Below are 16,789 nucleotides of genomic sequence, written 5' to 3'. Positions count from 1 at the left end.
GATATAAAATTGTAAGGGAAAGCTTTGATAAACCCCCCCCCCAAAAAAAAAAAAAAGAAACTTGCCCAGCCTCAAGCTGCTTAGCATTTGCGATCTGACCAGAGCTGGCACATTCAGCTTAGAGTGGCCAATGACAAATTGTTCACACCAGTGCGGCTCTTTTCAAGAGGAATACAATCGTTAGGGAAAGCTTGGATCAAAACGAAAAAACCAAGTCAACGGTACCAGGGATTCCCAGCCAGTCTCCCATGCTGGTACTTGCCTAGCCCCAAGCTGCTTAGCATTTGCGATCTGACGAGGGCAGGCACATTCAGCTTAGTGTGGCCATTGACCGATTGCTTTCGCGTCTGCTAGTCTTTTCAAGATGAAAACAATCGTAAGGGAAAGCTTTGAGAAAAACAAAATAGCAAGTCAACGGTACCGGGGATTCCCAGCCAGTCTCCCATGCCGGTACTAGCCCAGCCTCAAGCTGCTTAGCGTTTGCGATCTGACGAGGGCAGGCACATTCAGCTTAGAGTGGCCATTGACGGACAACTAGCACCACAGCGGGTCTTTTCAAGAGATATAAAATTGTAAGGGAAAGCTTTGATAAACCCCCCCCCCAAAAAAAAAAAAGAAACTTGCCCAGCCTCAAGCTGCTTAGCATTTGCGATCTGACCAGAGCTGGCACATTCAGCTTAGAGTGGCCAATGACAGATTGTTCAAACCAGTGCGGCTCTTTTCAAGAGGAATACAATCGTCAGGGAAAGCTTGGATCAAAACGAAAAAACCAAGTCAACGGTACCAGGGATTCCCAGCCAGTCTCCCATGCTGGTACTTGCCTAGCCTCAAGCTGCTTAGCATTTATGATCTGACGAGGGCAGGCACATTCAGCTTAGTGTGGCCATTGACCGATTGCTTTCGCGTCTGCTAGTCTTTTCAAGATGAAAACAATCGTAAGGGAAAGCTTTGAGAAAAAAAAAATAGCAAGTCAACGGTACCGGGGATTCCCAGCCAGTCTCCCATGCCGGTACTTGCCCAGCCTCAAGCTGCTTAGCGTTTGCGATCTGACGAGGGCAGGCACATTCAGCTTAGAGTGGCCATTGACGGACAACTAGCACCACAGCGGGTCTTTTCAAGAGATATAAAATTGTAAGGGAAAGCTTTGATAAACCCCCCCCCCAAAAAAAAAAAAAGAAACTTGCCCAGCCTCAAGCTGCTTAGCATTTGCGATCTGACCAGAGCTGGCACATTCAGCTTAGAGTGGCCAATGACAAATTGTTCACACCAGTGCGGCTCTTTTCAAGAGGAATACAATTGTTAGGGAAAGCTTGGATCAAAACGAAAAAACCAAGTCAACGGTACCAGGGATTCCCAGCCAGTCTCCCATGCTGGTACTTGCCTAGCCCCAAGCTGCTTAGCATTTGCGATCTGACGAGGGCAGGCACATTCAGCTTAGTGTGGCCATTGACCGATTGCTTTCGCGTCTGCTAGTCTTTTCAAGATGAAAACAATCGTAAGGGAAAGCTTTGAGAAAAACAAAATAGCAAGTCAACGGTACCGGGGATTCCCAGCCAGTCTCCCATGCCGGTACTTGCCCAGCCTCAAGCTGCTTAGCGTTTGCGATCTGACGAGGGCAGGCACATTCAGCTTAGAGTGGCCATTGACGGACAACTAGCACCACAGCGGGTCTTTTCAAGAGATATAAAATTGTAAGGGAAAGCTTTGATAAACCCCCCCCCCCCAAAAAAAAAAAAAAAGAAACTTGCCCAGCCTCAAGCTGCTTAGCATTTGCGATCTAACCAGAGCTGGCACATTCAGCTTAGAGTGGCCAATGACAGATTGTTCACACCAGTGCGGCTCTTTTCAAGAGGAATACAATCGTCAGGGAAAGCTTGGATCAAAACGAAAAAACCAAGTCAACGGTACCAGGGATTCCCAGCCAGTCTCCCATGCTGGTACTTGCCTAGCCTCAAGCTGCTTAGCATTTGCGATCTGACGAGGGCAGGCACATTCAGCTTAGTGTGGCCATTGACCGATTGCTTTCGCGTCTGCTAGTCTTTTCAAGATGAAAACAATCGTAAGGGAAAGCTTTGAGAAAAACAAAATAGCAAGTCAACGGTACCGGGGATTCCCAGCCAGTCTCCCATGCCGGTACTTGCCCAGCCTCAAGCTGCTTAGCATTTGCGATCTGACCAGAGCTGGCACATTCAGCTTAGAGTGGCCAATGACAGATTGTTCAAACCAGTGCGGCTCTTTTCAAGAGGAATACAATCGTCAGGGAAAGCTTGGATCAAAACGAAAAAACCAAGTCAACGGTACCAGGGATTCCCAGCCAGTCTCCCATGCTGGTACTTGCCTAGCCTCAAGCTGATTAGCATTTGCGATCTGACGAGGGCAGGCACATTCAGCTTAGTGTGGCCATTGACCGATTGCTTTCGCGTCTGCTAGTCTTTTCAAGATGAAAACAATCGTAAGGGAAAGCTTTGAGAAAAAAAAAATAGCAAGTCAACGGTACCGGGGATTCCCAGCCAGTCTCCCATGCCGGTACTTGCCCAGCCTCAAGCTGCTTAGCGTTTGCGATCTGACGAGGGCAGGCACATTCAGCTTAGAGTGGCCATTGACGGACAACTAGCACCACAGCGGGTCTTTTCAAGAGATATAAAATTGTAAGGGAAAGCTTTGATAACCCCCCCCCCCCCAAAAAAAAAAAAGAAACTTGCCCAGCCTCAAGCTGCTTAGCATTTGCGATCTAACCAGAGCTGGCACATTCAGCTTAGAGTGGCCAATGACAGATTGTTCACACCAGTGCGGCTCTTTTCAAGAGGAATACAATCGTCAGGGAAAGCTTGGATCAAAACGAAAAAACCAAGTCAACGGTACCAGGGATTCCCAGCCAGTCTCCCATGCTGGTACTTGCCTAGCCTCAAGCTGCTTAGCATTTGCGATCTGACGAGGGCAGGCACATTCAGCTTAGTGTGGCCATTGACCGATTGCTTTCGCGTCTGCTAGTCTTTTCAAGATGAAAACAATCGTAAGGGAAAGCTTTGAGAAAAACAAAATAGCAAGTCAACGGTACCGGGGATTCCCAGCCAGTCTCCCATGCCGGTACTTGCCCAGCCTCAAGCTGCTTAGCGTTTGCGATCTGACGAGGGCAGGCACATTCAGCTTAGAGTGGCCATTGACGGACAACTAGCACCACAGCGGGTCTTTTCAAGAGATATAAAATTGTAAGGGAAAGCTTTGATAAACCCCCCCCCCCAAAAAAAAAAAAAAAAAAAAAAAAAAAGAAACTTGCCCAGCCTCAAGCTGCTTAGCATTTGCGATCTGACCAGAGCTGGCACATTCAGCTTAGAGTGGCCAATGACAGATTGTTCAAACCAGTGCGGCTCTTTTCAAGAGGAATACAATCGTCAGGGAAAGCTTGGATCAAAACGAAAAAACCAAGTCAACGGTACCAGGGATTCCCAGCCAGTCTCCCATGCTGGTACTTGCCTAGCCTCAAGCTGCTTAGCATTTGCGATCTGACGAGGGCAGGCACATTCAGCTTAGTGTGGCCATTGACCGATTGCTTTCGCGTCTGCTAGTCTTTTCAAGATGAAAACAATCGTAAGGGAAAGCTTTGAGAAAAACAAAATAGCAAGTCAACGGTACCGGGGATTCCCAGCCAGTCTCCCATGCCGGTACTTGCCCAGCCTCAAGCTGCTTAGCATTTGCGATCTAACCAGAGCTGGCACATTCAGCTTAGAGTGGCCAATGACAGATTGTTCACACCAGTGCGGCTCTTTTCAAGAGGAATACAATCGTCAGGGAAAGCTTGGATCAAAACGAAAAAACCAAGTCAACGGTACCAGGGATTCCCAGCCAGTCTCCCATGCTGGTACTTGCCCAGCCTCAAGCTGCTTAGCGTTTGCGATCTGACGAGGGCAGGCACATTCAGCTTAGAGTGGCCATTGACGGACAACTAGCACCACAGCGGGTCTTTTCAAGAGATATAAAATTGTAAGGGAAAGCTTTGATAAACCCCCCCCCCCCCAAAAAAAAAAAGAAACTTGCCCAGCCTCAAGCTGCTTAGCATTTGCGATCTGACCAGAGCTGGCACATTCAGCTTAGAGTGGCCAATGACAGATTGTTCAAACCAGTGCGGCTCTTTTCAAGAGGAATACAATCGTCAGGGAAAGCTTGGATCAAAACGAAAAAACCAAGTCAACGGTACCAGGGATTCCCAGCCAGTCTCCCATGCTGGTACTTGCCTAGCCTCAAGCTGCTTAGCATTTGCGATCTGACGAGGGCAGGCACATTCAGCTTAGTGTGGCCATTGACCGATTGCTTTCGCGTCTGCTAGTCTTTTCAAGATGAAAACAATCGTAAGGGAAAGCTTTGAGAAAAACAAAATAGCAAGTCAACGGTACCGGGGATTCCCAGCCAGTCTCCCATGCCGGTACTTGCCCAGCCTCAAGCTGCTTAGCATTTGCGATCTAACCAGAGCTGGCACATTCAGCTTAGAGTGGCCAATGACAGATTGTTCACACCAGTGCGGCTCTTTTCAAGAGGAATACAATCGTCAGGGAAAGCTTGGATCAAAACGAAAAAACCAAGTCAACGGTACCAGGGATTCCCAGCCAGTCTCCCATGCTGGTACTTGCCCAGCCTCAAGCTGCTTAGCGTTTGCGATCTGACGAGGGCAGGCACATTCAGCTTAGAGTGGCCATTGACGGACAACTAGCACCACAGCGGGTCTTTTCAAGAGATATAAAATTGTAAGGGAAAGCTTTGATAAACCCCCCCCCCCCAAAAAAAAAAAAGAAACTTGCCCAGCCTCAAGCTGCTTAGCATTTGCGATCTAACCAGAGCTGGCACATTCAGCTTAGAGTGGCCAATGACAGATTGTTCACACCAGTGCGGCTCTTTTCAAGAGGAATACAATCGTCAGGGAAAGCTTGGATCAAAACGAAAAAACCAAGTCAACGGTACCAGGGATTCCCAGCCAGTCTCCCATGCTGGTACTTGCCTAGCCTCAAGCTGCTTAGCATTTGCGATCTGACGAGGGCAGGCACATTCAGCTTAGTGTGGCCATTGACCGATTGCTTTCGCGTCTGCTAGTCTTTTCAAGATGAAAACAATCGTAAGGGAAAGCTTTGAGAAAAACAAAATAGCAAGTCAACGGTACCGGGGATTCCCAGCCAGTCTCCCATGCCGGTACTTGCCCAGCCTCAAGCTGCTTAGCGTTTGCAATCTGACGAGGGCAGGCACATTCAGCTTAGAGTGGCCATTGACGGACAACTAGCACCACAGCGGGTCTTTTCAAGAGATATAAAATTGTAAGGGAAAGCTTTGATAAACCCCCCCCCCCAAAAAAAAAAAAAAAAAAAAAAAAGAAACTTGCCCAGCCTCAAGCTGCTTAGCATTTGCGATCTGACCAGAGCTGGCACATTCAGCTTAGAGTGGCCAATGACAGATTGTTCAAACCAGTGCGGCTCTTTTCAAGAGGAATACAATCGTCAGGGAAAGCTTGGATCAAAACGAAAAAACCAAGTCAACGGTACCAGGGATTCCCAGCCAGTCTCCCATGCTGGTACTTGCCTAGCCTCAAGCTGCTTAGCATTTGCGATCTGACGAGGGCAGGCACATTCAGCTTAGTGTGGCCATTGACCGATTGCTTTCGCGTCTGCTAGTCTTTTCAAGATGAAAACAATCGTAAGGGAAAGCTTTGAGAAAAACAAAATAGCAAGTCAACGGTACCGGGGATTCCCAGCCAGTCTCCCATGCCGGTACTTGCCCAGCCTCAAGCTGCTTAGCGTTTGCGATCTGACGAGGGCAGGCACATTCAGCTTAGAGTGGCCATTGACGGACAACTAGCACCACAGCGGGTCTTTTCAAGAGATATAAAATTGTAAGGGAAAGCTTTGATAAACCCCCCCCCCCAAAAAAAAAAAAAAAAAAAAGAAACTTGCCCAGCCTCAAGCTGCTTAGCATTTGCGATCTAACCAGAGCTGGCACATTCAGCTTAGAGTGGCCAATGACAGATTGTTCACACCAGTGCGGCTCTTTTCAAGAGGAATACAATCGTCAGGGAAAGCTTGGATCAAAACGAAAAAACCAAGTCAACGGTACCAGGGATTCCCAGCCAGTCTCCCATGCTGGTACTTGCCTAGCCTCAAGCTGCTTAGCATTTGCGATCTGACGAGGGCAGGCACATTCAGCTTAGTGTGGCCATTGACCGATTGCTTTCGCGTCTGCTAGTCTTTTCAAGATGAAAACAATCGTAAGGGAAAGCTTTGAGAAAAACAAAATAGCAAGTCAACGGTACCGGGGATTCCCAGCCAGTCTCCCATGCCGGTACTTGCCCAGCCTCAAGCTGCTTAGCGTTTGCGATCTGACGAGGGTAGGCACATTCAGCTTAGAGTGGCCATTGACGGACAACTAGCACCACAGCGGGTCTTTTCATGAGATATAAAATTGTAAGGGAAAGCTTTGATAAACCCCCCCCCCAAAAAAAAAAAAAAAAAAACTTGCCCAGCCTCAAGCTGCTTAGCATTTGCGATCTGACCAGAGCTGGCACATTCAGCTTAGAGTGGCCAATGACAAATTGTTCACACCAGTGCGGCTCTTTTCAAGAGGAATACAATCGTTAGGGAAAGCTTGGATCAAAACGAAAAAACCAAGTCAACGGTACCAGGGATTCCCAGCCAGTCTCCCATGCTGGTACTTGCCTAGCCTCAAGCTGCTTAGCATTTGCGATCTGACGAGGGCAGGCACATTCAGCTTAGTGTGGCCATTGACCGATTGCTTTCGCGTCTGCTAGTCTTTTCAAGATGAAAACAATCGTAAGGGAAAGCTTTGAGAAAAACAAAATAGCAAGTCAACGGTACCGGGGATTCCCAGCCAGTCTCCCATGCCGGTACTTGCCCAGCCTCAAGCTGCTTAGCGTTTGCGATCTGACGAGGGCAGGCACATTCAGCTTAGAGTGGCCATTGACGGACAACTAGCACCACAGCGGGTCTTTTCAAGAGATATAAAATTGTAAGGGAAAGCTTTGATAAACCCCCCCCCCCCCCAAAAAAAAAAAAAAAAAAAAAAAAGAAACTTGCCCAGCCTCAAGCTGCTTAGCATTTGCGATCTGACCAGAGCTGGCACATTCAGCTTAGAGTGGCCAATGACAGATTGTTCAAACCAGTGCGGCTCTTTTCAAGAGGAATACAATCGTCAGGGAAAGCTTGGATCAAAACGAAAAAACCAAGTCAACGGTACCAGGGATTCCCAGCCAGTCTCCCATGCTGGTACTTGCCTAGCCTCAAGCTGCTTAGCATTTGCGATCTGACGAGGGCAGGCACATTCAGCTTAGTGTGGCCATTGACCGATTGCTTTCGCGTCTGCTAGTCTTTTCAAGATGAAAACAATCGTAAGGGAAAGCTTTGAGAAAAAAAAAATAGCAAGTCAACGGTACCGGGGATTCCCAGCCAGTCTCCCATGCCGGTACTTGCCCAGCCTCAAGCTGCTTAGCGTTTGCGATCTGACGAGGGCAGGCACATTCAGCTTAGAGTGGCCATTGACGGACAACTAGCACCACAGCGGGTCTTTTCAAGAGATATAAAATTGTAAGGGAAAGCTTTGATAAACCCCCCCCCCAAAAAAAAAAAAAAGAAACTTGCCCAGCCTCAAGCTGCTTAGCATTTGCGATCTGACCAGAGCTGGCACATTCAGCTTAGAGTGGCCAATGACAAATTGTTCACACCAGTGCGGCTCTTTTCAAGAGGAATACAATCGTTAGGGAAAGCTTGGATCAAAACGAAAAAACCAAGTCAACGGTACCAGGGATTCCCAGCCAGTCTCCCATGCTGGTACTTGCCTAGCCCCAAGCTGCTTAGCATTTGCGATCTGACGAGCGCAGGCACATTCAGCTTAGTGTGGCCATTGACCGATTGCTTTCGCGTCTGCTAGTCTTTTCAAGATGAAAACAATCGTAAGGGAAAGCTTTGAGAAAAACAAAATAGCAAGTCAACGGTACCGGGGATTCCCAGCCAGTCTCCCATGCCGGTACTTGCCCAGCCTCAAGCTGCTTAGCGTTTGCGATCTGACGAGGGCAGGCACATTCAGCTTAGAGTGGCCATTGACGGACAACTAGCACCACAGCGGGTCTTTTCAAGAGATATAAAATTGTAAGGGAAAGCTTTGATAAACCCCCCCCCCCCAAAAAAAAAAAAAAAGAAACTTGCCCAGCCTCAAGCTGCTTAGCATTTGCGATCTAACCAGAGCTGGCACATTCAGCTTAGAGTGGCCAATGACAGATTGTTCACACCAGTGCGGCTCTTTTCAAGAGGAATACAATCGTCAGGGAAAGCTTGGATCAAAACGAAAAAACCAAGTCAACGGTACCAGGGATTCCCAGCCAGTCTCCCATGCTGGTACTTGCCTAGCCTCAAGCTGCTTAGCATTTGCGATCTGACGAGGGCAGGCACATTCAGCTTAGTGTGGCCATTGACCGATTGCTTTCGCGTCTGCTAGTCTTTTCAAGATGAAAACAATCGTAAGGGAAAGCTTTGAGAAAAACAAAATAGCAAGTCAACGGTACCGGGGATTCCCAGCCAGTCTCCCATGCCGGTACTTGCCCAGCCTCAAGCTGCTTAGCGTTTGCGATCTGACGAGGGCAGGCACATTCAGCTTAGAGTGGCCATTGACGGACAACTAGCACCACAGCGGGTCTTTTCAAGAGATATAAAATTGTAAGGGAAAGCTTTGATAAACCCCCCCCCCCAAAAAAAAAAAAAAAAAAAAAAAAAAGAAACTTGCCCAGCCTCAAGCTGCTTAGCATTTGCGATCTGACCAGAGCTGGCACATTCAGCTTAGAGTGGCCAATGACAGATTGTTCAAACCAGTGCGGCTCTTTTCAAGAGGAATACAATCGTCAGGGAAAGCTTGGATCAAAACGAAAAAACCAAGTCAACGGTACCAGGGATTCCCAGCCAGTCTCCCATGCTGGTACTTGCCTAGCCTCAAGCTGCTTAGCATTTGCGATCTGACGAGGGCAGGCACATTCAGCTTAGTGTGGCCATTGACCAATTGCTTTTGCGTCTGCTAGTCTTTTCAAGATGAAAACAATCGTAAGGGAAAGCTTTGAGAAAAAAAAAATAGCAAGTCAACGGTACCGGGGATTCCCAGCCAGTCTCCCATGCCGGTACTTGCCCAGCCTCAAGCTGCTTAGCGTTTGCGATCTGACGAGGGCAGGCACATTCAGCTTAGAGTGGCCATTGACGGACAACTAGCACCACAGCGGGTCTTTTCAAGAGATATAAAATTGTAAGGGAAAGCTTTGATAAACCCTCCCCCCCCAAAAAAAAAAAAGAAACTTGCCCAGCCTCAAGCTGCTTAGCATTTGCGATCTAACCAGAGCTGGCACATTCAGCTTAGAGTGGCCAATGACAGATTGTTCACACCAGTGCGGCTCTTTTCAAGAGGAATACAATCGTCAAGGAAAGCTTGGATCAAAACGAAAAAACCAAGTCAACGGTACCAGGGATTCCCAGCCAGTCTCCCATGCTGGTACTTGCCTAACCTCAAGCTGCTTAGCATTTGCGATCTGACGAGGGCAGGCACATTCAGCTTAGTGTGGCCATTGACCGATTGCTTTTGCGTCTGCTAGTCTTTTCAAGATGAAAACAATCGTAAGGGAAAGCTTTGAGAAAAACAAAATAGAAAGTCAACGGTACCGGGGATTCCCAGCCAGTCTCCCATGCCAGTACTTGCCCAGCCTCAAGCTGCTTAGCGTTTGCGATCTGACGAGGGCAGGCACATTCAGCTTAGAGTGGCCATTGACGGACAACTAGCACCACAGCGGGTCTTTTCAAGAGATATAAAATTGTAAGGGAAAGCTTTGATAAACCCCCCCCCCAAAAAAAAAAAAAAAAAAGAAACTTGCCCAGCCTCAAGCTGCTTAGCATTTGCGATCTGACCAGAGCTGGCACATTCAGCTTAGAGTGGCCAATGACAGATTGTTCAAACCAGTGCGGCTCTTTTCAAGAGGAATACAATCGTCAGGGAAAGCTTGGATCAAAACGAAAAAACCAAGTCAACGGTACCAGGGATTCCCAGCCAGTCTCCCATGCTGGTACTTGCCTAGCCTCAAGCTGCTTAGCATTTGCAATCTGACGAGGGCAGGCACATTCAGCTTAGTGTGGCCATTGACCGATTGCTTTCGCGTCTGCTAGTCTTTTCAAGATGAAAACAATCGTAAGGGAAAGCTTTGAGAAAAAAAAAATAGCAAGTCAACGGTATCGGGGATTCCCAGCCAGTCTCCCATGCCGGTACTTGCCCAACCTCAAGCTGCTTAGCATTTGCGATCTGACGAGGGCAGTCACATTCAGCTTAGAGTGGCCATTGACGGACAACTAGCACCACAGCGGGTCTTTTCAAGAGATATAAAATTGTAAGGGAAAGCTTTGATAAACCCCCCCCCCCAAAAAAAAAAAAAAAAAGAAACTTGCCCAGCCTCAAGCTGCTTAGCATTTGCGATCTGACCAGAGCTGGCACATTCAGCTTAGAGTGGCCAATGACAAATTGTTCACACCAGTGCGGCTCTTTTCAAGAGGAATACAATCGTTAGGGAAAGCTTGGATCAAAACGAAAAAACCAAGTCAACGGTACCAGGGATTCCCAGCCAGTCTCCCATGCTGGTACTTGCCTAGCCTCAAGCTGCTTAGCATTTGCGATCTGACGAGGGCAGGCACATTCAGCTTAGTGTGGCCATTGACCGATTGCTTTCGCGTCTGCTAGTCTTTTCAAGATGAAAACAATCGTAAGGGAAAGCTTTGAGAAAAAAAAAAATAGCAAGTCAACAGTACCGGGGATTCCCAGCCAGTCTCCCATGCCGGTACTTGCCCAGCCTCAAGCTGCTTAGCGTTTGCGATCTGACGAGGGCAGGCACATTCAGCTTAGAGTGGCCATTGACGGACAACTAGCACCACAGCGGGTCTTTTCAAGAGATATAAAATTGTAAGGGAAAGCTTTGATAAACCCCCCCCCCCAAAAAAAAAAAAAAGAAACTTGCCCAGCCTCAAGCTGCTTAGCATTTGCGATCTAACCAGAGCTGGCACATTCAGCTTAGAGTGGCCAATGACAGATTGTTCACACCAGTGCGGCTCTTTTCAAGAGGAATACAATCGTCAGGGAAAGCTTGGATCAAAACGAAAAAACCAAGTCAACGGAAACCCACTCCTGTAGCCATTGTTGCTAGACCTCTGAAGCCATTGTTGCTATATCCGAATTTATCCCCTGATGAGCCCCTAAACTGGGAAGGGGTGAAACGCGTAGGGATGGCGAGATGGGACTGAATATGTCACCTACTCAGATAAGTTTTTTTCTTTATGTTTCTTTGTCAAGACAGACCAAGTACAGTACTTGCTTATAGGATAGCAATGAGGGATTGGCCTCAGACATTTTGGGCTTGTAGATGCACTAATCTAATGTTATTGAGAGACAATTTATGTGACACCAATTTGTTTTGTGTTTTTTCCTTTTTTCTGATTTTGTTGAATATTTTGTTAATTTTTTCTTTGCTATAAGATGCGGAACTCGTATGGCATCTAGAGTGCAGACTAATGTGTCACTGACAGCAATAAAAGTGTATCAGATTATCCATTATAGAGAGGGTAATGAGAGATGGTTCTCAGTTGTTTCTGTACTCTGATGTGCATTAGCCCCTAAACCAAATGAGAAATACTATATGCGATATCCTATAAGGGATTGGTCTCAGACATTTTGGGCTTGTAGATGCACTAATCTAACGTTATTGAGAGACACTTTATGTGATACCTATTTGTTTTGTGTTTCTTTCTTTTTTCTGACTTTGTTTAATATTTTGCTAAGTTTTTCTATGGTATAAGATGCGGAACTCGTATGGCATCTAGAGTGCAGACTAATGTGTTACTGACAGCAATAAAAGTGTATCAGACTATCTATTATAGAGAGGGTAATGAGAGATGGTTCTAAGCTGTTTCTGTACTCTGATGTGCATTAGCCCTTAAACTAAATGAGAAATACTATATGCGATATCCTATAAGGGATTGGCCTCAGATATTTTGGGCTTATAGATGCACTAATCTAACGCAATTGAGAGACACTATATGTGATACCAATTTGTGTTGTGTTTCTTTCTTTCTTTTGATTTTGTTTAATGTTTTGCTGATTTTTTCTATGTTATAAGATGCGGAACTCGTATGGCATCTAGAGTGCAGACAAATATGCTACTTATAGCAATATGAGCTTATCAGATCATCTAATATAGAGCGAGTAATGAGGGATGGTTCTCAGTCATCTCTGTATTCTGGTGTGCATTAGCCCTTAAACTAAATGAGAAATACTATATGTGATACCCTATAAGGCAGATAATTTTTTCATTTGGGTCTATTTTTTTTTTTTTTTTTGTTTGTTTTTTTTTTTGTTTTTGTTGAATATTTTGTTTTATTTTTTGGACAATTTAGGGTGTAATATCTATATCACCCAACAAAATACTTACATCCATTGAGTGTACTCATATATCTGCTAACCTTTTCGGAGGGGTGCTATCTTGCCTAGGGATCCACTCTGTACATTAGTCTTATTGGTCTGTCTATGATTTTCAGGTCATCAACCACTAACTAAGACAGTGACCTACTGTTACATCTATTAGAGGCTTCACTACTCATGACCTCTGAATATTTAACTAAGCACACTCCAACTGTGCCCCGCTGTACCCCATAACTCTGCACTATCCAAAAAAAATTTTTTCTTTTTTTCTCAAAAAACTTTTTTGAGGTAACTGTGGGGTACATGCTATTTAGTGTAATTATGCAGCAATGTCTGCAGTGTTTTTAGAATTTTTCGTTCACTTTTTTCTTTTTTCACTTTTTCACGTTTTTTGGTTAGTGTGACCTATTGGTCAATTTGTGTGTGTATGTCTGTGGGTACCTGGGTGTGGGTAGCAAGTAGGACCCTACTAGGGTGAGAAGGGACAGTCGACGGTGAGCGGGGGCGCCATATCGAATTCTAGGGTGCCAACCTCCGCTGGTAGGTAGGTTTAAGACACTTTAGGGCCACCTACAGGGACTGTGTCAGGCATATTTGCTAATTTCTCCCTATTTTTCTAGCTTACCCAACCCAGTTGGCTGATGTTGATTGCATACAATTGAGTTTTATTTATTGGAATTTTAGATAAGTTAATAGTAATAAAATATCGTTTTAAAGGATAGTACGTTTTTTCTGGTTATTCAATTTAATATATCCTTTCAATATTCTAGCTGGTTTTCTATTCCCAGCCAGTCTCCCATGCCGGTACTTGCCCAGCCTCAAGCTGCTTAGCGTTTGCGATCTGACGAGGGCAGGCACATTCAGCTTAGTGTGGCCATTGACCGATTGCTTTCGCGTCTGCTAGTCTTTTCAAGATGAAAACAATCGTAAGGGAAAGCTTTGAGAAAAACAAAATAGCAAGTCAACGGTACCGGGGATTCCCAGCCAGTCTCCCATGCCGGTACTTGCCCAGCCTCAAGCTGCTTAGCGTTTGCGATCTGACGAGGGCAGGCACATTCAGCTTAGAGTGGCCATTGACAGACAAATAGCACCACAGCGGGTCTTTTCAAGAGATATAAAATTGTAAGGGAAAGCTTTGATAAACCCCCCCCCCCCCAAAAAAAAAAAAGAAACTTGCCCAGCCTCAAGCTGCTTAGCATTTGCGATCTGACCAGAGCTGGCACATTCAGCTTAGAGTGGCCAATGACAGATTGTTCAAACCAGTGCGGCTCTTTTCAAGAGGAATACAATCGTCAGGGAAAGCTTGGATCAAAACGAAAAAACCAAGTCAACGGTACCAGGGATTCCCAGCCAGTCTCCCATGCTGGTACTTGCCTAGCCTCAAGCTGCTTAGCATTTGCGATCTGACGAGGGCAGGCACATTCAGCTTAGTGTGGCCATTGACCGATTGCTTTCGCGTCTGCTAGTCTTTTCAAGATGAAAACAATCGTAAGGGAAAGCTTTGAGAAAAACAAAATAGCAAGTCAACGGTACCGGGGATTCCCAGCCAGTCTCCCATGCCGGTACTTGCCCAGCCTCAAGCTGCTTAGCGTTTGCGATCTGACGAGGGCAGGCACATTCAGCTAAGAGTGGCCATTGACGGACAACTAGCACCACAGCGGGTCTTTTCAAGAGATATAAAATTGTAAGGGAAAGCTTTGATAAACCCCCCCCCCCAAAAAAAAAAAAAAGAAACTTGCCCAGCCTCAAGCTGCTTAGCATTTGCGATCTGACCAGAGCTGGCACATTCAGCTTAGAGTGGCCAATGACAAATTGTTCACACCAGTGCGGCTCTTTTCAAGAGGAATACAATCGTTAGGGAAAGCTTGGATCAAAACGAAAAAACCAAGTCAACGGTACCAGGGATTCCCAGCCAGTCTCCCATGCTGGTACTTGCCTAGCCCCAAGCTGCTTAGCATTTGCGATCTGACGAGGGCAGGCACATTCAGCTTAGTGTGGCCATTGACCGATTGCTTTCGCGTCTGCTAGTCTTTTCAAGATGAAAACAATCGTAAGGGAAAGCTTTGAGAAAAACAAAATAGCAAGTCAACGGTACCGGGGATTCCCAGCCAGTCTCCCATGCCGGTACTTGCCCAGCCTCAAGCTGCTTAGCGTTTGCGATCTGACGAGGGCAGGCACATTCAGCTTAGAGTGGCCATTGACGGACAACTAGCACCACAGCGGGTCTTTTCAAGAGATATAAAATTGTAAGGGAAAGCTTTGATAAACCCCCCCCCCCCAAAAAAAAAAAAAAAGAAACTTGCCCAGCCTCAAGCTGCTTAGCATTTGCGATCTAACCAGAGCTGGCACATTCAGCTTAGAGTGGCCAATGACAGATTGTTCACACCAGTGCGGCTCTTTTCAAGAGGAATACAATCGTCAGGGAAAGCTTGGATCAAAACGAAAAAACCAAGTCAACGGTACCAGGGATTCCCAGCCAGTCTACCATGCTGGTACTTGCCTAGCCTCAAGCTGCTTAGCATTTGCGATCTGACGAGGGCAGGCACATTCAGCTTAGTGTGGCCATTGACCGATTGCTTTCGCGTCTGCTAGTCTTTTCAAGATGAAAACAATCGTAAGGGAAAGCTTTGAGAAAAACAAAATAGCAAGTCAACGGTACCGGGGATTCCCAGCCAGTCTCCCATGCCGGTACTTGCCCAGCCTCAAGCTGCTTAGCGTTTGCGATCTGACGAGGGCAGGCACATTCAGCTTAGAGTGGCCATTGACGGACAACTAGCACCACAGCGGGTCTTTTCAAGAGATATAAAATTGTAAGGGAAAGCTTTGATAAACCCCCCCCCCAAAAAAAAAAAAAAAAAAAAAAAAAAAAGAAACTTGCCCAGCCTCAAGCTGCTTTGCATTTGCGATCTGACCAGACCTGGCACATTCAGCTTAGAGTGGCCAATGACAGATTGTTCAAACCAGTGCGGCTCTTTTCAAGAGGAATACAATCGTCAGGGAAAGCTTGGATCAAAACGAAAAAACCAAGTCAACGGTACCAGGGATTCCCAGCCAGTCTCCCATGCTGGTACTTGCCTAGCCTCAAGCTGCTTAGCTTTTGCGATCTGACGAGGGCAGGCACATTCAGCTTAGTGTGGCCATTGACCGATTGCTTTTGCGTCTGCTAGTCTTTTCAAGATGAAAACAATCGTAAGGGAAAGCTTTGAGAAAAAAAAAAATAGCAAGTCAACGGTACCGGGGATTCCCAGCCAGTCTCCCATACCGGTACTTGCCCAGCCTCAAGCTGCTTAACGTTTGCGATCTGACGAGGGCAGGCACATTCAGCTTAGAGTGGCCATTGACGGACAACTAGCACCACAGCGGGTCTTTTCAAGAGATATAAAATTGTAAGGGAAAGCTTTGATAAACCCCCCCCCCCCCAAAAAAAAAAAAAAAAGAAACTTGCCCAGCCTCAAGCTGCTTAGCATTTGCGATCTAACCAGAGCTGGCACATTCAGCTTAGAGTGGCCAATGACAGATTGTTCACACCAGTGCGGCTCTTTTCAAGAGGAATACAATCGTCAGGGAAAGCTTGGATCAAAACGAAAAAACCAAGTCAACGGTACCAGGGATTCCCAGCCAGTCTCCCATGCTGGTACTTGCCTAGCCTCAAGCTGCTTAGCATTTGCGATCTGACGAGGGCAGGCACATTCAGCTTAGTGTGGCCATTGACCGATTGCTTTCGCGTCTGCTAGTCTTTTCAAGATGAAAACAATCGTAAGGGAAAGCTTTGAGAAAAACAAAATAGCAAGTCAACGGTACCGGGGATTCCCAGCCAGTCTCCCATGCCGGTACTTGCCCAGCCTCAAGCTGCTTAGCGTTTGCGATCTGACGAGGGCAGGCACATTCAGCTTAGAGTGGCCATTGACGGACAACTAGCACCACAGCGGGTCTTTTCAAGAGATATAAAATTGTAAGGGAAAGCTTTGATAAACCCCCCCCCCCCCAAAAAAAAAAAAAAAAGAAACTTGCCCAGCCTCAAGCTGCTTAGCATTTGCGATCTAACCAGAGCTGGCACATTCAGCTTAGAGTGGCCAATGACAGATTGTTCACACCAGTGCGGCTCTTTTCAAGAGGAATACAATCGTCAGGGAAAGCTTGGATCAAAACGAAAAAACCAAGTCAACGGTACCAGGGATTCCCAGCCAGTCTACCATGCTGGTACTTGCCTAGCCTCAAGCTGCTTAGCATTTGCGATCTGACGAGGGCAGGCACATTCAGCTTAGTGTGGCCATTGACCGATTGCTTTCGCGTCTGCTAGTCTTTTCAA

The 16,789-nt window shown here is 46.6% G+C and overlaps 45 pseudogenes; all 45 read right to left on the bottom strand.

Annotated features, from left to right (window-relative positions):
* Window positions 1–213: 213 nt before the first annotated feature.
* On the bottom strand, window positions 214–332 carry LOC143798044 (5S ribosomal RNA; annotated as a pseudogene).
* Window positions 333–409: 77 nt separating this feature from the next.
* Window positions 410–528, bottom strand: LOC143798543 (5S ribosomal RNA; annotated as a pseudogene).
* Window positions 529–968: 440 nt separating this feature from the next.
* LOC143799118 (5S ribosomal RNA) lies at window positions 969–1,087 on the bottom strand (annotated as a pseudogene).
* A 245-nt stretch (window positions 1,088–1,332) lies between these two features.
* On the bottom strand, window positions 1,333–1,451 carry LOC143798043 (5S ribosomal RNA; annotated as a pseudogene).
* A 77-nt stretch (window positions 1,452–1,528) lies between these two features.
* On the bottom strand, window positions 1,529–1,647 carry LOC143799117 (5S ribosomal RNA; annotated as a pseudogene).
* Window positions 1,648–1,896: 249 nt separating this feature from the next.
* LOC143799452 (5S ribosomal RNA) lies at window positions 1,897–2,015 on the bottom strand (annotated as a pseudogene).
* Window positions 2,016–2,289: 274 nt separating this feature from the next.
* Window positions 2,290–2,408, bottom strand: LOC143798774 (5S ribosomal RNA; annotated as a pseudogene).
* A 77-nt stretch (window positions 2,409–2,485) lies between these two features.
* LOC143799115 (5S ribosomal RNA) lies at window positions 2,486–2,604 on the bottom strand (annotated as a pseudogene).
* A 246-nt stretch (window positions 2,605–2,850) lies between these two features.
* On the bottom strand, window positions 2,851–2,969 carry LOC143799440 (5S ribosomal RNA; annotated as a pseudogene).
* Window positions 2,970–3,046: 77 nt separating this feature from the next.
* On the bottom strand, window positions 3,047–3,165 carry LOC143799114 (5S ribosomal RNA; annotated as a pseudogene).
* Window positions 3,166–3,425: 260 nt separating this feature from the next.
* On the bottom strand, window positions 3,426–3,544 carry LOC143799429 (5S ribosomal RNA; annotated as a pseudogene).
* Window positions 3,545–3,818: 274 nt separating this feature from the next.
* On the bottom strand, window positions 3,819–3,937 carry LOC143798555 (5S ribosomal RNA; annotated as a pseudogene).
* Window positions 3,938–4,183: 246 nt separating this feature from the next.
* Window positions 4,184–4,302, bottom strand: LOC143799418 (5S ribosomal RNA; annotated as a pseudogene).
* Window positions 4,303–4,576: 274 nt separating this feature from the next.
* LOC143798554 (5S ribosomal RNA) lies at window positions 4,577–4,695 on the bottom strand (annotated as a pseudogene).
* A 246-nt stretch (window positions 4,696–4,941) lies between these two features.
* On the bottom strand, window positions 4,942–5,060 carry LOC143799406 (5S ribosomal RNA; annotated as a pseudogene).
* A 453-nt stretch (window positions 5,061–5,513) lies between these two features.
* LOC143799394 (5S ribosomal RNA) lies at window positions 5,514–5,632 on the bottom strand (annotated as a pseudogene).
* Window positions 5,633–5,709: 77 nt separating this feature from the next.
* LOC143799112 (5S ribosomal RNA) lies at window positions 5,710–5,828 on the bottom strand (annotated as a pseudogene).
* A 253-nt stretch (window positions 5,829–6,081) lies between these two features.
* On the bottom strand, window positions 6,082–6,200 carry LOC143799382 (5S ribosomal RNA; annotated as a pseudogene).
* Window positions 6,201–6,643: 443 nt separating this feature from the next.
* Window positions 6,644–6,762, bottom strand: LOC143799371 (5S ribosomal RNA; annotated as a pseudogene).
* Window positions 6,763–6,839: 77 nt separating this feature from the next.
* Window positions 6,840–6,958, bottom strand: LOC143799111 (5S ribosomal RNA; annotated as a pseudogene).
* A 260-nt stretch (window positions 6,959–7,218) lies between these two features.
* Window positions 7,219–7,337, bottom strand: LOC143799360 (5S ribosomal RNA; annotated as a pseudogene).
* Window positions 7,338–7,414: 77 nt separating this feature from the next.
* LOC143799110 (5S ribosomal RNA) lies at window positions 7,415–7,533 on the bottom strand (annotated as a pseudogene).
* Window positions 7,534–7,779: 246 nt separating this feature from the next.
* Window positions 7,780–7,898, bottom strand: LOC143798481 (5S ribosomal RNA; annotated as a pseudogene).
* A 77-nt stretch (window positions 7,899–7,975) lies between these two features.
* On the bottom strand, window positions 7,976–8,094 carry LOC143799109 (5S ribosomal RNA; annotated as a pseudogene).
* A 249-nt stretch (window positions 8,095–8,343) lies between these two features.
* LOC143799349 (5S ribosomal RNA) lies at window positions 8,344–8,462 on the bottom strand (annotated as a pseudogene).
* A 77-nt stretch (window positions 8,463–8,539) lies between these two features.
* Window positions 8,540–8,658, bottom strand: LOC143799108 (5S ribosomal RNA; annotated as a pseudogene).
* Window positions 8,659–8,917: 259 nt separating this feature from the next.
* Window positions 8,918–9,036, bottom strand: LOC143799337 (5S ribosomal RNA; annotated as a pseudogene).
* Window positions 9,037–9,113: 77 nt separating this feature from the next.
* On the bottom strand, window positions 9,114–9,232 carry LOC143799107 (5S ribosomal RNA; annotated as a pseudogene).
* Window positions 9,233–9,478: 246 nt separating this feature from the next.
* Window positions 9,479–9,597, bottom strand: LOC143798796 (5S ribosomal RNA; annotated as a pseudogene).
* Window positions 9,598–9,674: 77 nt separating this feature from the next.
* On the bottom strand, window positions 9,675–9,793 carry LOC143798751 (5S ribosomal RNA; annotated as a pseudogene).
* A 250-nt stretch (window positions 9,794–10,043) lies between these two features.
* LOC143798865 (5S ribosomal RNA) lies at window positions 10,044–10,162 on the bottom strand (annotated as a pseudogene).
* A 446-nt stretch (window positions 10,163–10,608) lies between these two features.
* LOC143799325 (5S ribosomal RNA) lies at window positions 10,609–10,727 on the bottom strand (annotated as a pseudogene).
* A 78-nt stretch (window positions 10,728–10,805) lies between these two features.
* On the bottom strand, window positions 10,806–10,924 carry LOC143800502 (5S ribosomal RNA; annotated as a pseudogene).
* A 2,515-nt stretch (window positions 10,925–13,439) lies between these two features.
* Window positions 13,440–13,558, bottom strand: LOC143799106 (5S ribosomal RNA; annotated as a pseudogene).
* A 247-nt stretch (window positions 13,559–13,805) lies between these two features.
* LOC143799313 (5S ribosomal RNA) lies at window positions 13,806–13,924 on the bottom strand (annotated as a pseudogene).
* Window positions 13,925–14,001: 77 nt separating this feature from the next.
* On the bottom strand, window positions 14,002–14,120 carry LOC143800539 (5S ribosomal RNA; annotated as a pseudogene).
* A 247-nt stretch (window positions 14,121–14,367) lies between these two features.
* On the bottom strand, window positions 14,368–14,486 carry LOC143798042 (5S ribosomal RNA; annotated as a pseudogene).
* A 77-nt stretch (window positions 14,487–14,563) lies between these two features.
* Window positions 14,564–14,682, bottom strand: LOC143799105 (5S ribosomal RNA; annotated as a pseudogene).
* A 249-nt stretch (window positions 14,683–14,931) lies between these two features.
* Window positions 14,932–15,050, bottom strand: LOC143798761 (5S ribosomal RNA; annotated as a pseudogene).
* A 77-nt stretch (window positions 15,051–15,127) lies between these two features.
* Window positions 15,128–15,246, bottom strand: LOC143798966 (5S ribosomal RNA; annotated as a pseudogene).
* A 260-nt stretch (window positions 15,247–15,506) lies between these two features.
* On the bottom strand, window positions 15,507–15,625 carry LOC143799503 (5S ribosomal RNA; annotated as a pseudogene).
* A 78-nt stretch (window positions 15,626–15,703) lies between these two features.
* Window positions 15,704–15,822, bottom strand: LOC143798598 (5S ribosomal RNA; annotated as a pseudogene).
* Window positions 15,823–16,073: 251 nt separating this feature from the next.
* On the bottom strand, window positions 16,074–16,192 carry LOC143799302 (5S ribosomal RNA; annotated as a pseudogene).
* A 77-nt stretch (window positions 16,193–16,269) lies between these two features.
* Window positions 16,270–16,388, bottom strand: LOC143799104 (5S ribosomal RNA; annotated as a pseudogene).
* Window positions 16,389–16,639: 251 nt separating this feature from the next.
* Window positions 16,640–16,758, bottom strand: LOC143798759 (5S ribosomal RNA; annotated as a pseudogene).
* Between the last annotated feature and the right edge of the window lie 31 nt (window positions 16,759–16,789).

This window comes from Ranitomeya variabilis, chromosome 1 (genome assembly GCF_051348905.1).
Source record: "Ranitomeya variabilis isolate aRanVar5 chromosome 1, aRanVar5.hap1, whole genome shotgun sequence".
Lineage (NCBI taxonomy): Eukaryota > Metazoa > Chordata > Amphibia > Anura > Dendrobatidae > Ranitomeya > Ranitomeya variabilis.
The sequence above is the reverse complement of the archived record's forward strand: the minus strand, read 5'-3'. Positions and strand labels throughout refer to the sequence as shown.